The sequence below is a fragment of the Mauremys reevesii genome, linkage group 2 (genome assembly GCF_016161935.1).
Source record: "Mauremys reevesii isolate NIE-2019 linkage group 2, ASM1616193v1, whole genome shotgun sequence".
In the NCBI taxonomy this organism is placed as follows: Eukaryota; Metazoa; Chordata; order Testudines; family Geoemydidae; genus Mauremys; species Mauremys reevesii.
Window position 1 is genome coordinate 251271710 of NC_052624.1, and position 17670 is coordinate 251289379.

General features: G+C 46.8%; 1 protein-coding gene and 1 long non-coding RNA gene across 3 annotated transcripts in view; one reads left to right on the forward strand and one right to left on the reverse strand.

The window, feature by feature from the left end:
- Positions 1-17670, reverse strand: part of NCALD (neurocalcin delta) — a 148032-nt gene that overhangs the window by 91702 nt on the left and 38660 nt on the right. The window contains exon 2 of the mRNA XM_039526194.1: positions 7677-7737. The gene's annotated coding sequence lies outside the window, so the exon portion shown is untranslated. The remainder of the gene's footprint in view (positions 1-7676; positions 7738-17670) is intronic.
- The window catches only part of LOC120398638, a 59001-nt gene continuing 41382 nt past the window's right edge, over positions 52-17670 (forward strand). Inside the window, exon 1 of one of the 2 annotated variants that reach the window (XR_005594591.1) lies at positions 52-110. This is a non-coding gene — a long non-coding RNA (uncharacterized LOC120398638). Of the gene's footprint in view, positions 111-2156; positions 2199-17670 lie in introns of those variants that run through there. The other variant, XR_005594590.1, reaches the window with a different exon arrangement.

The following is a 17670-nucleotide window of genomic DNA, read 5'->3' on the forward strand; positions in this document are numbered from 1 at the left end:
TTTGTATGGCACAATTCAGCGTCTATGCTCTGAAGCAGGGAACGCAAAGTTAAAACACAGTGAGTTTTCTCTCTGAATCATGCAGAACAGATCATAGCGCACACTCAAATGTAAGTGATATTTACTGCTTTGCTATTTCCCTCTTTCAGCCTAATAGTCTTGGTGTACATTATCCTTCATTCTTTATGCTTCGGTGTATTAGGTTTATTTGTTTTGGTGAATTTAGCTTACAGATTGCAGTATAGTTACAGGGATGAATCTGGTTCCTTATATTTAAATAGCAAGATTTTTTTTGATAGATGAATTATGTTCCTCAGTTATGTTTTAAAAATATCCCAGCAATAATTTTAATTTTAATTCCAGCCCTGCAGCTGAGACCCGTACTGGGATATGAAAATACAAACTCCACCAGCTTACCACTAAGTACCAAATCATGCCCCCACGTCTATGCATGGAAATGATGCAGTTACACTGCAGAAACTGGGGAGAAGGAATAGGTTTTGGGGGCCTCCACCCATGATGCTCTGCTCCACAGTGGTCTCTGCCCCACCAGTGTACACATTTTTTTGAAGAGGGGAGGGACAGTAGGTCTGTGGCTTTGCAAATACTCTATGCAAATACAAGCTGCCCAGCTTCTACAGCTCTGAAGCTGCAGTGACATCTTAGAAGAGGCTCTGCTATTGCTCAGAAGCCAGGGGAGTGAGAATTCTTTCCTCCCCAGTCCTGCCCCCCAGAGTAGTTCATTGCAGAGCCCTGTCGCTAGGTATTGGCCCTGGAGCAGTAGCAGCTGTGCTGAACTCGAAAGCACTCTTGCATGAATTCCACACTGCTGTCACTGTAATACCAGGACACACTGTTAATAGTTACAACAGATGAAAAACCTTAGTGTTAATTGCTGGATAAAAGCCATAATTTATTAAACCCATCAGTAAATCCTATAGCATTATCCAAAATGCTTAATGCATTTTTGAATTTGGATATCCTTAGGGGTAATATATACAAGGGACATAGCTAGTTAATTACGTATATTGTATTACAAGTAGTTTCAGGTACTGCACTTGTCCCTGAGTCCTCCTGCCAATATTTTTGTGGTTTTACAATCATATTTTCCAATTTTCTAAATATTTTTCTCTCCTTTTACTGTGTGGAAGACCCACATAAACAGCAGGGAAAACTGGGACCTTGACCCTGCAATCATCTAAGCACATGAATAACCTTATTCCCATTGGGACTTCTCACATGAGTAAACAGGTACACTTAAGTGTTTGCAGGATCAGAGCTTTACTGACTGACAACCACAGTGGAAACCGACTATACACAAAGTGCCATCAAGTACACCAAAGAAAGAAAGAAACAAAATAGGTATTTTTCTTTCAAATTTCCTTCAGTTACAATGATCTCAGGTGCTGCTTGTAACAAGAGCTCATTGAAAAATGAAAAAAAAATCAGAATATTTTAGTTCCAAAGTTTTGAACAGGAACAACTTTTGTTTATTCAAAGTTTTTCATAATTTTTTTTAAAAGCACAATTTCTGGGTTGCAAGCATTTTTATTACTGAAAATTTTTGTTTTTCCTTCCATCCATTCCCCCAAGCCTGCATTTTTCTTCTTTATTTCTATTCCCTCTTTTTCCTTTTTCCATTTTGCCACTGAAAAAGGGTGGGGAAAAAAGGAGAGGGGCGGGGGGAAATAAGAAACCCTCAAACAAAAAAACAGACCAAAACAAAAAAAAACGCAAGACCCAAACACTCTAAACTAAAAAAGAATCTCCAGTGACCGAATGTATTGCGGTTTTCACACCCTACACACTATTGTAATAATCTTTGTACAAAATATGCCTTGCAAGGTATCATTTGAAAACTAATAACTCACTGGTCAATAATATCATGGTGAAATGTGTGTAAGCAACATAATGAACATAAGGTGAAATTATGACTGAAATGTGTTTACCAGACAGGTCTGGGGAGGGGGTGAATTTCTTTCTCAAAAACAAAGAACAAGCCGCTGCCTCTAGCCAGCTGTCATCAAAGCTGATTGGCAGTCAAGTGAGCATTCTTCGGCAGCAAAGGGGGGCAGGAACAGATCGATCTGCATTTTAACAATCAACAACATGGAACCTCTTTCACCATGAGAGACGCAAGGTTACACAGAGTTTTTCTCTCTGAATCATGCAGAACAGATCATAGCGCACACTCAAATGTAAGTGATATTTACTGCTTTGCTATTTCCCTCTTTCCCTCTTTCAGCCTAATAGTCCGACCTCACAACTGAAAGGAACTTTCTCAAGGGGTAACCCTCAGGACAATGCATTTCAAAGGGTGTCTGGACTATAAAAGGGTGGGGCAAAATACCCCAGATATTCTCTCTTTCTTTCACCCCCATCTCTCTCACCTAAGACAACAAAGGAATCAGACTTTGGGGGGAGTTCTGAGGTGAGAATTTTGTTAGCCCTGTTGCTAGGAACATGTGGTAAGGATTTTACCTTGAACAGAGTCTAATTTGTTAAGTTTTAGTTACTAGAAAGTGTTTTCTCTCTATTTTTATTGTAACCATTTCTGACTTTAATAGCTTGTACTTGTGCTCACGCAAAATCTCTCTCTTTGTAGTTAAATAAACTTGTTTTATTCTTTAATCAAAACTGATCCAGTGTTTGGGTAACTCCAGTTAAAAAGCAAATGGTTGAATACTGATTGACCCCTTACAAGGCCAATGAACCTCTAACATCTGGAGAGCGCAGAACACACATTTTGGGGAAAATTCAGGACTGGGAGTGTGTTGGGGTCACCCTGCAAGTGGTAACCCAGGCTGGTGGAAGCCAGAGTGTGACTGGAGTGTTGCTGGCATGCTGCAGCTACACACGGACATGTTGTTTGGATGTTTGTGAGGGGCCCAGGTTGGGAGCTACAGCAGCAAAGCATTGTGAAGGGCCCCCAGTTGCAGGGCCCTTACTAGTCTGGGTTGCACCCCAGAATGTGACACCCCCTCCCAAATAGATATTAGGGTCAAAATATCACACAGGAGCTTGATTTTAAGGTGGATGACAACACTTAAATAATCCTCAGCTCAAAACTTGCTCACTGCAAGACTCCACTTATAAAAAAGGGTATATGGAACAGAGCTGGAAGTTTTCTGAGGCTGCTGTTGTCTACTCTTGTACAGCTTCTCTTATTCAAATAACTGCTGTTAGTTAATATTATAGTAGCTAATTAATACTAGGGGTTTTTCCTCTTTTGTTTTTTTAGAGAGTTTTTTTTGCCAGCATTGAGATCTCTCATATAAGCAACACTCAATGTCATTGTTACATGAACTGGCTCATGATGAGTAGCCTGTTTTATTTTTGAAAAATGAGTTGACAGCATATTTGACATTATGTTTCATCGTCCACAATCAGAAACCAGTCTGTTGCATTGTTTTTTTCCCCTCTTGGAATCTTCTTGATTCTGGCACAATTCTTTCCATTACACTGAAGCACTTAAAGGCAGATTAGCTTTTGGCAATGGGAAAATATTTTCCTTTGTAAATGACGGTAGTATTTTGCAACCCGTTCATGGGTGGCCAATTGCAGCATATTTCTACACCCTTAACTGGTGAAAATAAGATACAGAAACTAACTCAGAGAGACAAGCCCCTACTGATCATACAAAGCATGACAAGCTAGTCACAGGATTCACAGTTTGTTTTAAAATGTCACCTCATTTCATTGCCTTGGTAAATATAAGAACTGTAGAGCTGTTAGTAAGGGTGCATTCTCATACAAACAGAAATGTCTCCAAGACAAATATTGAGCATGCCTGACCCAAACTTCCTTGTACAGTCAGTGATGTGGCTGCTCCGTGTGACAGAGGAAATTGTTCACAGTTGGCATTCTGGATACTCTTTATCAATGCTTCATTTCTACATGTAACATTGGGCCCCACTGTTTGAAACTCCTATGCCAAGCCTGTTGGACTAGTACATGGCCAATCATCTCTAGGTGGTTCTATGCTTTTTAGAGTTACCATTACAGAACTATATAGTGTGTGAACATCTGGGAGGCCTCCAGAATGGGGAAATGGGCTAATCGTCCACACGCTGTTGACTGTCACTCCCCCTTCATTCCCCACTCTCAATGCTTCTCCTAAGGCATTATCTAGCTGAGGAAAAAATATCATCTGTATTGAAGTTGGACACAATAAACAACTGAGTCTATTTCCTTTCCCTGCTGGCACTGAACATGACATCTCTGCACCTCTTGCCTTTAAATCATTGTCCAACTCACCAGCAGCAGCTAATTTGTGCCTCAAATGGTTGGATGGATAAACTGTAATTGTCAGATTAAATTGCCAGAGTTAGTTGCTTGCCTTCCCTTTTATTACAGGACAAGCACAATTCAGACCAGAATAAAAAGAATGGCTCATCAGAGAGGGTGCTTCATAGTTTCACTCTTGGCATGCAAATGTGCTGTTCTAGTACGTATTTCTGGCAGATGCTTCATTAACTTTTTCCTCAAGAGATAATAGAGAAAGGTCTCATAGTGTTAGTCTTCGCAGAAGAGACAGTAGGAAAGAACTTCTGGCATCTGTTTTCTGGCTTAGACCAGACATCTTTCCCCATTCTATGGTAATAAGCTCTTTTCACCTTTCTCTCCCTCCAATACTCAAAAGTTGCTAAATTAGAGTGAAAGGTTTTTTTTAAAATGCACTGTAGGAGTAATTTCTATGGGTTTAGCCATCATGGGGCTGATCCTGCTGGCTTGACACAGATAAAATTTCTATTGACTTCAATAGGAGGTAAGGACCACAGGATCTGGTCATATATGAAAACAGGTAAAAAAACCCACTTTCTTTGACAAGTAAGTTTCTATTATTACCTTTTTATAAATCTGCAGAAGCTGAACTGTTACAGTCTTTATCGATAACAGCCTCAATCGCCATAGACCAAAGCAGCCTTAACTTGTTCTCTAAACTTGCATATCCATCTTTTCACATGCTTCGAAACACTGATGTTTGGACGTCTACACCATGAATGTGTTTTACCTGCATAAATCCAAGCACAAAGGCTGCTTTCATAGTAGAAGCCTACACATCTTGCATTGCCTTGATACTGAGACATACATTAGTCACTGCTACAATATTAGCAACTACACCTATACCCCAATATAACGCAACCCGATATAACATGAACTCGGATATAACGCAGTAAAGCAGTGCTCTGGGGGGGTGGGGCTGCATGCTCCAGCGGATCAAAGCAAGTTTGATATAACGCGGTTTCACCTATAACACGGTAAGATTTTTTTGGCTCCTGAGGACAGCGTTATATGGGGGTAGAGGTGTACTACATCCCCATGCATTTGCAGCATAACAAACAGCATTGCCCCACAGAGAAAGAAAACAAAAAAAATTGCCTCTTTGCCTTTCCCTACCTCACCCCTGAAAAAGGTTTAGCTGACAATAGGGACTATCATGATCCCCTCTCACACTTTGCCAAACTCTTAATCTGGATTGTATAAATACACAGATCTGCATGAAAGCTCTCAAGGGGTGATATTTTGTACCACTTTTTATCACTAGTCCCCTAAAAAAATAAATAGAATTACGATTTGTTTGCCTCAGGTGGCAAAGCATAGAAAGATATACACAATACAACTCTCCAGTTCCGCAAACACTTATGCACATGCTTAACTTTACTCTGTGAATAGTTCAATAGAATTCAACGCCTAAATGACGCTAAGTGCCCATTGTTACACCCAGAGAAGTCAACAGGAGTGTTTCTATTAATGTCTGTGGGCCTTGGAGCTCGCCAAAAGTAAATGAAAGACAGCTGGCAGCAGCCAGTGGATTTGCACTGACTTTGTAATATTTAACAGATAAATAATTTATATACAAGAGATATTTATTTCTCTTTTACCTGAATATAACTGGGAACTGAAAACTATTCCATACACGGAATGAAAGGAGGCCTGATTGCGTCAAGTGCTTTTGTATCCTTTGTCACAATAATACTATTCAGTCAATCACAACAGAGATCCTTCATCTCCCAACTGCAAGTGAAAACTACAGATGATTCCTCCACATTCTCCACCAGTAGAAAAATGCACCTCACAGAGCAGTAGTAGGCCATGGCAACAGAACGGTGCAACACTAAAGCATAGAACAAATGATTAGTTGTCATTGTAACTTGGGTAGGCATCACCACATGGAGATGCTATGATCCAGGTGACTGGGCAGGGAAGCAGGAGACCAGAGCTCTATTTCCAGTGCTTACACTGACTTTCTTTGTGACACTGGGCAAGTCACTTAGAACAAAATGGTCCATGTTGGAAGCCTGAAGTTCAGCCTTTGTTGTCCCTCTGCACAGGGGGGAATTTCATCCCTGGTGGCTAAGGACTGTGTAATGGTAACACCAACAGTGGCATTTAACACCACTAAAGGATGCGGAGAGAAGACAAATAAGGGCAAAGCTGCGTCCCTGCCCTCCCTCAACATTGGGCAGTGGGGCTGAATCATGCCGCACCCTTTCATGGTATGTACCGGGGCGCGCTGCCCATATCTTGCTGGTGCTCTAGAGGCAATTTATCTGCCTCACACACAATGCCCCAGAGACATCATCGGGGGTGGTGCAGTTCCGCACATACCCTATGGCTGGGCTGTGGCCTTACACCCACAATCTGCCTTTATTCTATGTAAACTGTGAAATTTTGCTTTTAATAATGTGTCATTTCAGCCTTTAAGAATGAGCACTGATTCCTTGGATCTATGGCAGGGGTGGACAAACTACAGTCCGCGGGCTGGATCTGGCCCATCAGCCTTTTTAATTTGGCCCTCAAACTCCTGCTAGGGAGCAGGGTCTGGGGCTTGCCCCACTCCAGCACTCTAGCCAGGGAGCAGGGTTGGAGGCCGCTCTGTGTGGCTTCCAGAAGCAGCGGCATGGCCTCCCTCTGGTGCTCTGCCTCCTATGCATAGGGGCAGCCAGAGGACTCCGCTTTGTATGCTGCCCCCACCCCTAGCGCCACCCTGAAGATCCCATTGGCTGGGAACTGTGGCCAATGGGAGTTGCAGGGGCAGTGCCTGTGGATGGGGCAGTGTGGAGAGCCGCCTGGCCGCACCTCTGCATAGGAGCCGGAGAAGGGACATGTTGCTGCTTCCAGGAGCCGCTTGAGGTAAGCTCCACCTGGAGCCTGCACCCAAGCCTCCCCCTGCGCCCCAACCCCCTGCCCAAGCCCTGATCCCCCTCCTGTCTCCAAACCTCTTGATCCAAGCCCAGAGCATCCTTCTGCACCCCAAAACTCTCATCCACAGCCCGCACCCTCAGCTGGAGCCCTCACTCCTCCCACTCCCTGCCTGATCCCCCTCCCGCCCTGCAAACCCCTCGATCCCAACCCAGAGCACCCTCCTACACCCCAAACTCCTCATCCCCAGCCAGATCCCTCACCCGCCCTGAACCCCACCCTCCCACCCCAGCTCGGAGCCCCCTCCTGCACCCTGAACTCCTCATTTGTGGCCCCACCCCGGAGCCTGCACCCCAACCAGAACCCTCATCCCCTCCCACACCGCAACTCCAATTTTGTGAGCATTCATGGGCTGCCATACAATTTCTATTCTCAGAAGTGGCCCTCGGGCCAAAACGTTTGCCCACCCCTCATCTATGGTTTACCATAAATTCATTCAAAAGAGAATATAACTTTTCTTACGTACATACCGCCTGCTGTATGCTGCTTCTTGACTAGTTCCTCTTTTGTTTACCGTACTCTACTTCTGTCCTGGAAAAGGCAGGAAAACACAAATTTATAAAAGGCAAGGTAGGTAAATTGCACTCTTTAATATTCTGCAGGGCAACATATAACTAGGCAATGCAACAACACAGCACTATAAAATGAGACTGGATTCACCCACTGGAAAGTCCATGCTGGAAAAAGAATCCAATGAGAGAGAGAGAGTGTTTCATGTTGCTAAGAGGAAAAATTATTGGGATATTTGGATGATTAGCAACAATAAATATGGAACAAGACCACATGAAATAGGCAGGCTGAAAGTATACAGTAAACAGTATCCAAATAGCCCATAGAGCAAAAATGAGTCAGTGTCACCCCGGACACTGCAAAGCGAGCAGGAAATCTTACACAGCTATTTATAGTATGGGATGCAGCCTCATAGGAAAGAATAAAGACAATGTTCATATTTATGCATTATTTAACTGCTTCTCTGTTTATGCCCAGCTAAACAGAGATCCACACCGAAAACATACTAAGGGAACACTGTCTAAACCAGTCTTTAGGATCAATGAGGATTGTCACAGTGTCTATCTGGGTGTCAAAGCAAACTCACCATCACCTGATTAAAGAAAAACTACTGCACAAAAAAGTGTGTTCTTTGGCATCTGCCATTAAGTGTGTCCAATAACATTGAAACACTGTGTGGCAAACCCAGGACAAATGGCTACAAAGGGAGAGGTAGGAATTAGTTGCAAGGGGGTTAAAAGGCCTCTCCCTAGCCATTGAGGAGAGATAGCCATGGAGAAATTAGGTTCAGCTGGAACAGGGGTTACCAGGGAACTAATTAGGTTCAGCTGGCCCCAATTGCTGGAGACCTTTTTAAACCCTCCCTGGCAGGGAAACAGGGGAGGGGTGAGAGAAGCAGAGAAGCTGCCAACAAGTAGGTGCAGCAAGACTCTGACCTCTTCCAGGAAGGAAGACTGCACTCTGTCCCCAGAAGGGGAGAAAAACAGCAAGGGACTGACGGAGAAATGGATCAGCCAGACCCTGCGTGACTGGGAAGGACTTTGCTTTGCCCAAGCCTGTGTCTCCAAGGCTAAAAGGGACTGAGCCAGCCGAGAGAAGCAGGTACTTTGCCACACGTGGTGTCAGAAGTGGGATGTCATAGTGAGTGAGGCTCTGTGGCAAGCCATCTCAGGGGAAGGTAAATCACAAAGGAAAAAAAAAAAGAAAATGGAGGACGTAGTGAAGGCGTTGATACAGGCCACTGCGGCCCAACAAGAGGCTACCAGAGTACAGGTGGCGGCCCAGCAAGAATCAGTACATGTCCAACAGGAGACAAACCAGCTGCTGATGAACCAGGTGGCCCAAGATTGAGCCACTCTGAATGAAGTAGTGAACCAGTTGAAAGCCCTGGCCACGCTGACGCGCGGGGCCCAGGGGACCCGGCTGCTATGGGCGAGCAACTATTTACAGAAGATGACAACAGACGACGATATAGAGGCATATCTCCTCGCATTCGAGAGGACGGCACTGCGGGAGGCCTGGCCCCAAGACCAGTGGGCAGGCCTCCTGGCCCCATTCCTGTGTGGGGAGGCCCAGAAGGCCTACTTTGACTTGACCACAGAAGCAGCTATGGATTACCCTCAGCTGAAGGCGGAAATCCTGGCGAGGACAGGCGTGACGCCAGCCATAAGGGCCCAGCGCTTCCATGAGTGGAAGTACCGGGATGACAAAGCACCAAGGTCCCAGCTATTTGACTTGATACACCTTGCCCGGAAGTGGCTCCGCCCCGAGACCCATGGGCCGGAGAAGGTAGTGGAAATCCTGGTATTGGACAGGTACATGAGGGGGTTGCCGCCAGACATACGAAGGTGGGTCCGCCAAAATGATCCCTCCTCTTACGATGAACTAGTTGCTCTCGTAGAGAGACACTTAGCAGCCCAAAAACTTTCTCGGACCACCGAGGAAGGGAGGCGCCAGAATCGGAGACCAGTCTCTGCGACGAGGCCCCGGTTTGCCCTAGCACCAGGCCGGACAATGGACGGGAGGAAAGAGGTGGAAGAGCAGCCGGCAGTCCTGGAGAGACTGGAGGACTGGGGGAGAAAGACTCGGGGGATAAATCCCAGCAGCCCGAAAAATAGGGGGCTGCCCCGAGCAGGGTACCGAGGCTATGCCTGTGGCGAACTGGGGCATATTGCTGCCCAATGCCCAAATCTAGGAGAGCTTATGCAATGTGAACTGGGAGATATAGGGGGACCATGTGATCTAATAAGTCTGGTCGGGGTTGTGATGGTCCCTCATAGATACACTAGGCCTGTTAAGATGAATGGTATAGAGACCACAGCATTAATTGACTCGGGAAGTGCAATCACATTAGTCTCGGGGAAGCTGGTCAGGCAGGACCAACTATCCCGGGCCAAATGCTCGGGAATATCCTGTGTGCATGGGGATGTCAACCATTATCCAACCATCCCCATAAGCATAGAAGTTCTTGGAAACCCCACTAAGTTGACGGTGGGAGTAGTTCCGAAATTCCCTTACCCTGTCCTTATCAGACGAGACTTCCTGGGATTTGATGGCCTACTCCCCGGGGACGAGGTAGAAGAAAATAATGACCCTGGGACCCAAGGTGTAGCCCAGATAGATGACCTTCCCCCAGCCTTCCATGAGTTTACTCAGAATTTGTTCTCCCCACCGGGGAAGCCCAGGAAGACTCGGAGGGAACGGAGGGCGGATAAAAGGAGGGGGACGAGGATCCTGACCCAGTACCAGAAGTCTACGCTGGCAGGGGAAAGAAGGGGCTCAGCTGACAGCGGGACTGGGTCGGCCATCAACAACCCTATCGTTGGACCTGGTTCCCCAGGGGCTTTCCCCGAGGGGGAGACAGAGGTAGACCCCCCCAGAATTTGGACAAATGGGGACCGCACGCGGGAATTTTGGTCAGGATCAGGCCAATGATCCCATATACCACAATATTCATAAGGAAGTAGTTGAGGTAAATGGGGTCCCAGTGGAGGGGAGAGTTAAGGGCCCAGGGCCATATTATATGATTAAGAAAGATCTGCTATATAGAGTAGTCCGGGTCCAAGAGCAAGTTATAGAACAACGCTTGGTCCCCCGGAAGCATCAGAGGGCGGTAGTGGATCTGGCCCACAGTCATCTGTTCGGGGCCCATCTAGGGGTAGATAAGACCCTTGATCGGATTCTACAGAGGTTTTTTTGGCCTGGCATTTATGCGGCAGTCCGGTGATATTGTACCTCCTGTCCGGAATGCCAAATACATGGGTCCCGATCATACTTAAGGGCCCCTCTGGTACCTCTGCCAATTATCGAGGTTCCATTTGAGCGAATAGCTATGGACATAGTAGGGCCATTAAAGAAGTCAGCCCGGGGCCATCAGTACATTCTGGTAGTGCTAGATTATGCCACCGGGTACCCCGAGGCCATACCCCTACGGAATACCATGTCCAAGACCATAGCCAAAGAATTAGTCCAGATTTTTTCCAGAGTAGGAATACCTAAGGAGACCCTGATGGACCAAGGGACCCCCTTTGTGTCTAAACTGATGAAGGACCTATGTACCATGCTCCACATACGGACCCTTAGAACATCGGTCTACCCTCCCCAGACCGATGGCCTTGTCGAACGTTTTAATAGGACATTGAAAAACATGTTACGGAAAGTGATTAGTCATGACGGGAAAGACCGGGACGCCTTATGTACTGTTTGCCATACGGGAGGTTCCTCAGGCTTCCACTGGATTCTCCCCCTTCGAGCTGTTATATGGTCGCCACCCCAGGAGCATACTGGACCTGGCTAAAGAAGACTGGGAAGAACAGCCGAACCCGGGGAGAAACATTGTGGAACATGTGCTGCAGATAAAAGACAGAATAGCCTGAGTCGCTCCCCTTGTGCGCAAACACATGGAGAAGGCCCAAAGGGCACAACGGACATACTACAATCGTCGAGCAATGACCCGGAAGTTCCAGGTAGGGGACCGGGTGATGGTGCTCATACCCACAGCGGAAAGCAAGCTCCTGGCCAGGTGGCAGGGGCCATATGAGATAATAGAAGCTATAGGAGAAGTCGACTATAAGGTCCAGCAGCCAGGTCACCGGAAGCTGGAGCATATCTACCATATAAATCTATAGAGAAGCTCCAGTGGTTGTGCTGGAGGCACCATCCCCTAAAAGCAACCAGCCCGACCTGGTGGGAATATCCTCCGAGTTGACTCCGGAACAACGATCAGAAGTGATCAGCCTGATCAAACGCAACCAGGATGTGTTCTCGGAAAAGCCAGGCAGGACGACTGAGGTTCACCATCACATCTTCACAGAGCTTGGAGTGAAGGTGAACGTCAAGCTATACCGGATCCCGGAGGCTAAGAGAGAAGAGATTAGGAGAGAGGTCAGGAAGATGCTGGCCTTAGGAGTCATCGAAGAATCTCATAGTCAATGGTCCAGTCCCGTGGTTTTAGTGCCTAAGCCGGACGGCAGTATGAGGTTCTGCAATGACTTCCACAAGCTGAATGAGGTGTCCCAATTTGATGCATACCCTATACCCAGGATAGATGAGCTGATTGACCGATTGGGAAAGGCACGGTTTATGTCTACCCTTGACCTTCCCAAGGGCTATTGGCAGATCCCCCTGGCCAAGGCCAACAAGGACAAGACGGCCTTTGCAACTCCAGAAGGACTATATCAGTACACTGTCCTCCCCTTTGGGTTGCATGGGGCCCCCGCTACTTTCCAATGGCTAATGGACAAACTGTTACGGCCCCATGGAAAGTACGCGGCAGCCTATCTCGACGACGTCATCATATATAGCTCCGACTGGGAGACGCACATGCAGAAGGTAGAAGCAGTCCTGGACACCCTGAGGAAGGCAGGACTGACTGCAAATCCCTCCAAATGTTCGATCGGGTTAGCTGAGGCCAAGTACCTTGGGTATATAGTGGGGAGGGGCGTGGTGAAGCCCCAACTCAACAAGTTAGAAGCTATACAGAAGTGGCCCCGACCACTCCAGAAAAAACAGGTCAGAGCATTCCTGGGACTAGTGGGGTACTATAGATGGTTCATTCCCCACTTCGCCACCAGGGCATGCCCATTAACGGACCTAACCAAAGCTCGGGGCCCAGACATAGTAAAATGGTCTGCTACAGCCGAAGCCGCTTTTGCAGATCTGAGGATGGCCCTCTGCACAAACCCGGACTAGTAGCCCCGGACTGGGGGAAGGAGTTTATCCTACAAACGGACACCTCTGAAGTAGGGCTGGAGGCGGTGCTTTCACAAATGGTCGGAGATGACGAACACCCCATCCTCTTCCTCAGTAGGAAGCTCCTACCTAGGGAACGGAAATATGCCATAGTGGAGAAGGAATGCCTGGCAGTAAAATGGGCCATAGAAAGCCTCCGCTACTATCTGCTTGGGCGGAGGTTTATCCTGGTCACGGACCATGCCCCTTTGCAGTGGATGCACCAAAACAAAGACAAAAATGTGAGAGTAACAAAATGGTTTCTGTCGCTTCAACCCTTCCACTTCAAAGTACGACATAGGTCTGGAACCCAACATGGCAATGCAGATGGCCTGTCAAGGGTGCACTGCTTTCCAACCCAAGTAGCCCAACCCCGTAGTGTTGAGCTAGTGGGGGGGATATGTGGCAAACCCAGGACAAATGGCTACAAAAGGAGGGGTAGGAATTAGTCCCAAGGGGGTTAAAAGGCCTCTCCCTATCCAATGAGGAGAGATAGCCATGGAGAAATTAGGTTCAGCTGGAACAGGGGTTACCAGGGAACTAATTAGGTTCAGCTGGCCCCAATTGCTGGAGACCTTTTTAACCCCTCCCTGGCAGGGAAACATGGGGGGAGTGAGAGAAGCAGAGAAGCTGCCAACGAGTAGGTGCAGCAAGACTCTGACCTCTTCCAGGAAGGAAGACTGCACTCTGTCCCCAGAAGGGGAGAAAAACAGCAAGGGACTGACGGAAAAAAGGATCAGCCAGACCCTGCGTGACCGGGAACGACTTTGCTTTGCCCAAGCCTGTGTCTCCAAGGCTAAAAGGGACTGAGCCAGCCGAGGAGAAGCAGGTACTTTGCCACAACTGTGAAATGTTAACCTAGCCAGCTATTTACAAAGGCAAGAGTTTGGCCATACAATTTGCCAGCTACAAGAAACTGGAGTTTAAAAATGAGCTATTCCTTTAGAACCTCAGCCTGTTAGCCAATGTGGCCAAATGCCTAGAGGACTAACTTGTGTTAATGGCAGCAAAATTCTATTTAAAATTCATTTGCAAACAAATTGAAATGATTTAAGAAATACAGTTCAACCTCATTTGAGGATAATTCAATCAAATTAGCCCATTCAAACTTTTTTTTAAAAATTATATACTGCAGACCCAGCAGCAAAACTTTAAAATAGCGAGATGGCAAGAAAACACAAGCAGAATAGACGCAGTTTGTCATTTAAATCAAATACACGTTTGCAGAGGGAATAATGTTCACTGCAACTATTTAAAAGCTAAACACAAACAGCTAATATTAAACTGATATAAAACCCCACTTACAATAGAGAATTTTGATGATATTTTCTAACACATACTGCTCCGTCAGCTCCCTTATTCTCACATGTATTATTTTGTCCTTCCATGAAATGTGTAGTATCTTCTTCTGCTATCTGTGATGGGCAGCCTCCAATAATTTTTTTTTTTGTTAGCCATTGTCATCAGTTAAGTCTATGTTCCATACAGTAGTGGGGTCAGTCCAATCACATAGTATAATCTGACCCTTAGTTTGGTGTGGTTTGACCAGATATTGTTCATACTTCCAGATGTGGTGTTTGATTTTCCTAATTTCATATGAATATCTTTATCACAGCCACCATCAAATGTCATCACGCTCCACAGGCAGCAGAACTCTTCTACCTGTTCAATTTCTTTTCCATCCATGTACAGCTTTGCAGCTTATGTCCAGTTTCCTACCTTCATAATCTTGGTTTTCTCTGCATTTACTTGCAGTCCAATTTTCACTGCTTCTGGTTCTACCTCTGATGTATGGGCAATCTTTCTGTTCTGTGTCATTCTTAGTAAAGCAAAGTTAAAAACAGAAGATGGACTGATAACACTCAATGAAATTAGAGCAGCCATCAAAGGCCTCTGTGATGGGGTATATAAAACCTACACTGGGACAGAAGGGGTTAAGGAGCAGTTCTGCCCCAGGTGACTACGCTCCACTGTGCCTGCAGAGCCTGGTTCTCCTGGAGAAGAAGCTTGAAAGGGAGCCAAGACCACTCAAAATGGGGGGGGGGGGGCAGACAGAATAGGAGGATAGACCTAACTTGAGAATTCCTGAGTAAGGGCACAGCAGAAGTCCTTACTGCATGGGAGGGCTCTGCAAGCGGCAGCTATCCCAGGCCCTAGAGGAGGGGCCAGGGAAGAGACCCAGGGGAGAGGTAGCTGGGAGCTTTCTTTCTTGGGCTGAGAGGCTGAGCCCTGAGCTGGGAGCCTGACTGGAGACAGGGGGCTACCAGGAGCCTGCTCAAAACCCTGGGGAGAGGGAGAGCCTGCCAGCTTTGGGCATGGGAGGGAAACCCAGGAACCTGGGCCAGTTTGAAGCTGGGGCAAACCTGCAAAGTAGGTTACCAGCTGAGCCCCAAATGGGCAGAAGATTCGGTTGTTTTTGCTATTTTCTGTTGGACTTTAAGGAAAGGACTTTGAGGCCTTGTGGGGAAGCAAGTGGTAGGAAGTGGCCCAGAAAGGCAGCTCCGAAACACTCCAGGGTGTTTGCAATCACTACCTCCCATTGGGCCCTGGGCTAGAGCCCAATAGAGAGGGAGGGCCCAGGTTCCCTTACCAACCTCCCTCTTGTGGAAGGGGCATAAAACTCTTCCTCCTACATCTCCCCAGTGAGGACGAGACGATAGAGGCATTGTAAGTCCTGAGCCAAGCGTGTGCCATCCCCCTGGGACCGGAGGGGGGGCTGAAGACTCTTTCTTTTGTGGGACTGTTGGGCTGCATATATTTTGTTGGACTCAAAGAAAAGGGAAGGGGGCTAACTCAGCTGGACATCTGGCCAGAGGGCTGAGTTGCTACTAGTAAGCAGTGGACTGCCATAGCATTGGAGTGATTACTGGGAAGGGACTCTGGAGACGGGAAGAGCTGGGACCCATTGACCTACCCTTAGGCCGCAATACAATGGGGCTGCAAAAGCTCCCTGTGCTGCTGCAGGGCTGGTGATGCCACATCCTTGCAGGCATGAGGTGAGCGGGGGAGGCTGTGGTCCTGGAGGGGCAGAGCAGAGACCTTGGCCAGGACTCTGCTCTCCCCAACCAGGACTGCAGCCTTTCCTGCACTTTGCACCTTCAGGAATCAGGAGTCACCGGCCCCACTGTCATGGCTCCGCTCACTCACATGACAGTGGGTCTGCAGAGACCCCCCTCCTGGCTGCAGAAGCCATTCAGTACCAAGGTGGCCTCCTCCACAGCTCGGGGCTCCTCCTCTCCCTCACAGTCTTGGCCAGTGATCTCTGTTCTATTATCCAAACATCCACATTATCTGAATCCCTTCCTCATCCTCCAGCAGGAGATACATGGGAGACAAGGAAGAGAGTCCGATAAGATGGAGCTCTGGAGAGCAAGGTTTCAGATAAACAGGAGTATACTGTAATTACTCTTTGATAGATCATCGAAAAAGTGACTGTGTGGCAAAAACCCATCTTAATCAACTTTCAGAAAGCATTCAATAGTGTCCACCCAGAGAACCCAGGGACTACTGCTAGAAGGGATACCAGATACCAGACAAGCTGACCAGCATAAGGAGTTTACATGCTGGAAGTAGATGTGCAGTGAGATCGGATACAAGCCTGGGTGAGAGGTTTGATACTGTGGCTGAAGTTAGACAAGGGGGTGAGTCATCACCAATCCTCTTTGCTTTAGCAGTAGACTGGGTGATGAAGTGGGCAACATAAGGCATAGTGGATGGTGTAAAATGGGTTAGCAGAGAGTTCTGTGACCGTGACTTGCCGACGACAATAAGGATGCCACAATACCCTTAACACTGCCCCAGCGTGTGTGACTATTCCAGCTAGTGTCTACTTAGAACATCAACTATTCAGGGCAGGGACAGCCTCTTCCTATGAGCCTAGCACAATTTGGCCATCAGTGTAATAACAATTGCACAAGTTGGGATGTTTAGAACAACAACACTATTCCACTTCTCAGAGTATTTTATAGACTGAAATGCTATAATACGAGTGATGTCCAGGCCAGATTCGCTCCTGTATATACATAGGGTACCATTTTTCACTGTTTCTGTGCCCATTAGGCCAGCTGTGCAGATGCGGGGGATTGAGCCCCAGAGGAGATTATAGACAATATAGCCACCTCCTGCACTCTTGAGAGTTCTGCTACACAAAGGTACAGCTCTCTAGGAGCCTCACCCCTAGCAAAGGCTGCCCAGGGGTGGCACTGAATCCAGTCATGTATTTGTCTTGGAGAAATATTCTCTTTTGTATTGGACATAGCAGCATTCAGACCTCATGCTGCAAGGTATGGGGCCCTTCTACGGAAGCCAGTGGGAGTTTAGACTCCTCAGCATCTCGCAGGAATGGGTCCTTTAATCTTATGGGACTCTGAAAGAGCAAAACGTGTTGTAAATAAGACTATATTGTTGTGGGTTGGGCTAAATGAGTATTTGACTGTTCTTACAGCAACTTTTTTTAACCACATCCATTTTGTGGGTGTTTTGGCCTCAGACTTTGTCATTTCTTTTGAGGGGGGCTTGTTACTTTCACTTCTACATGGAAGTGAGGTTTGCATTATATTGCATTGCATTGCATTGCCAGAACAACTATCGGAAGGTAAAACTTTATCAACCAAAGAAGCAGTTCCTGCAACTGCCATTCTAATGAAAGGCCGTGCCAGAAAATAAAACCAGGTCACAGTTATAACAGAACTCCAGGCCTGCAGACTCTGAAAGATTGATGCTGGA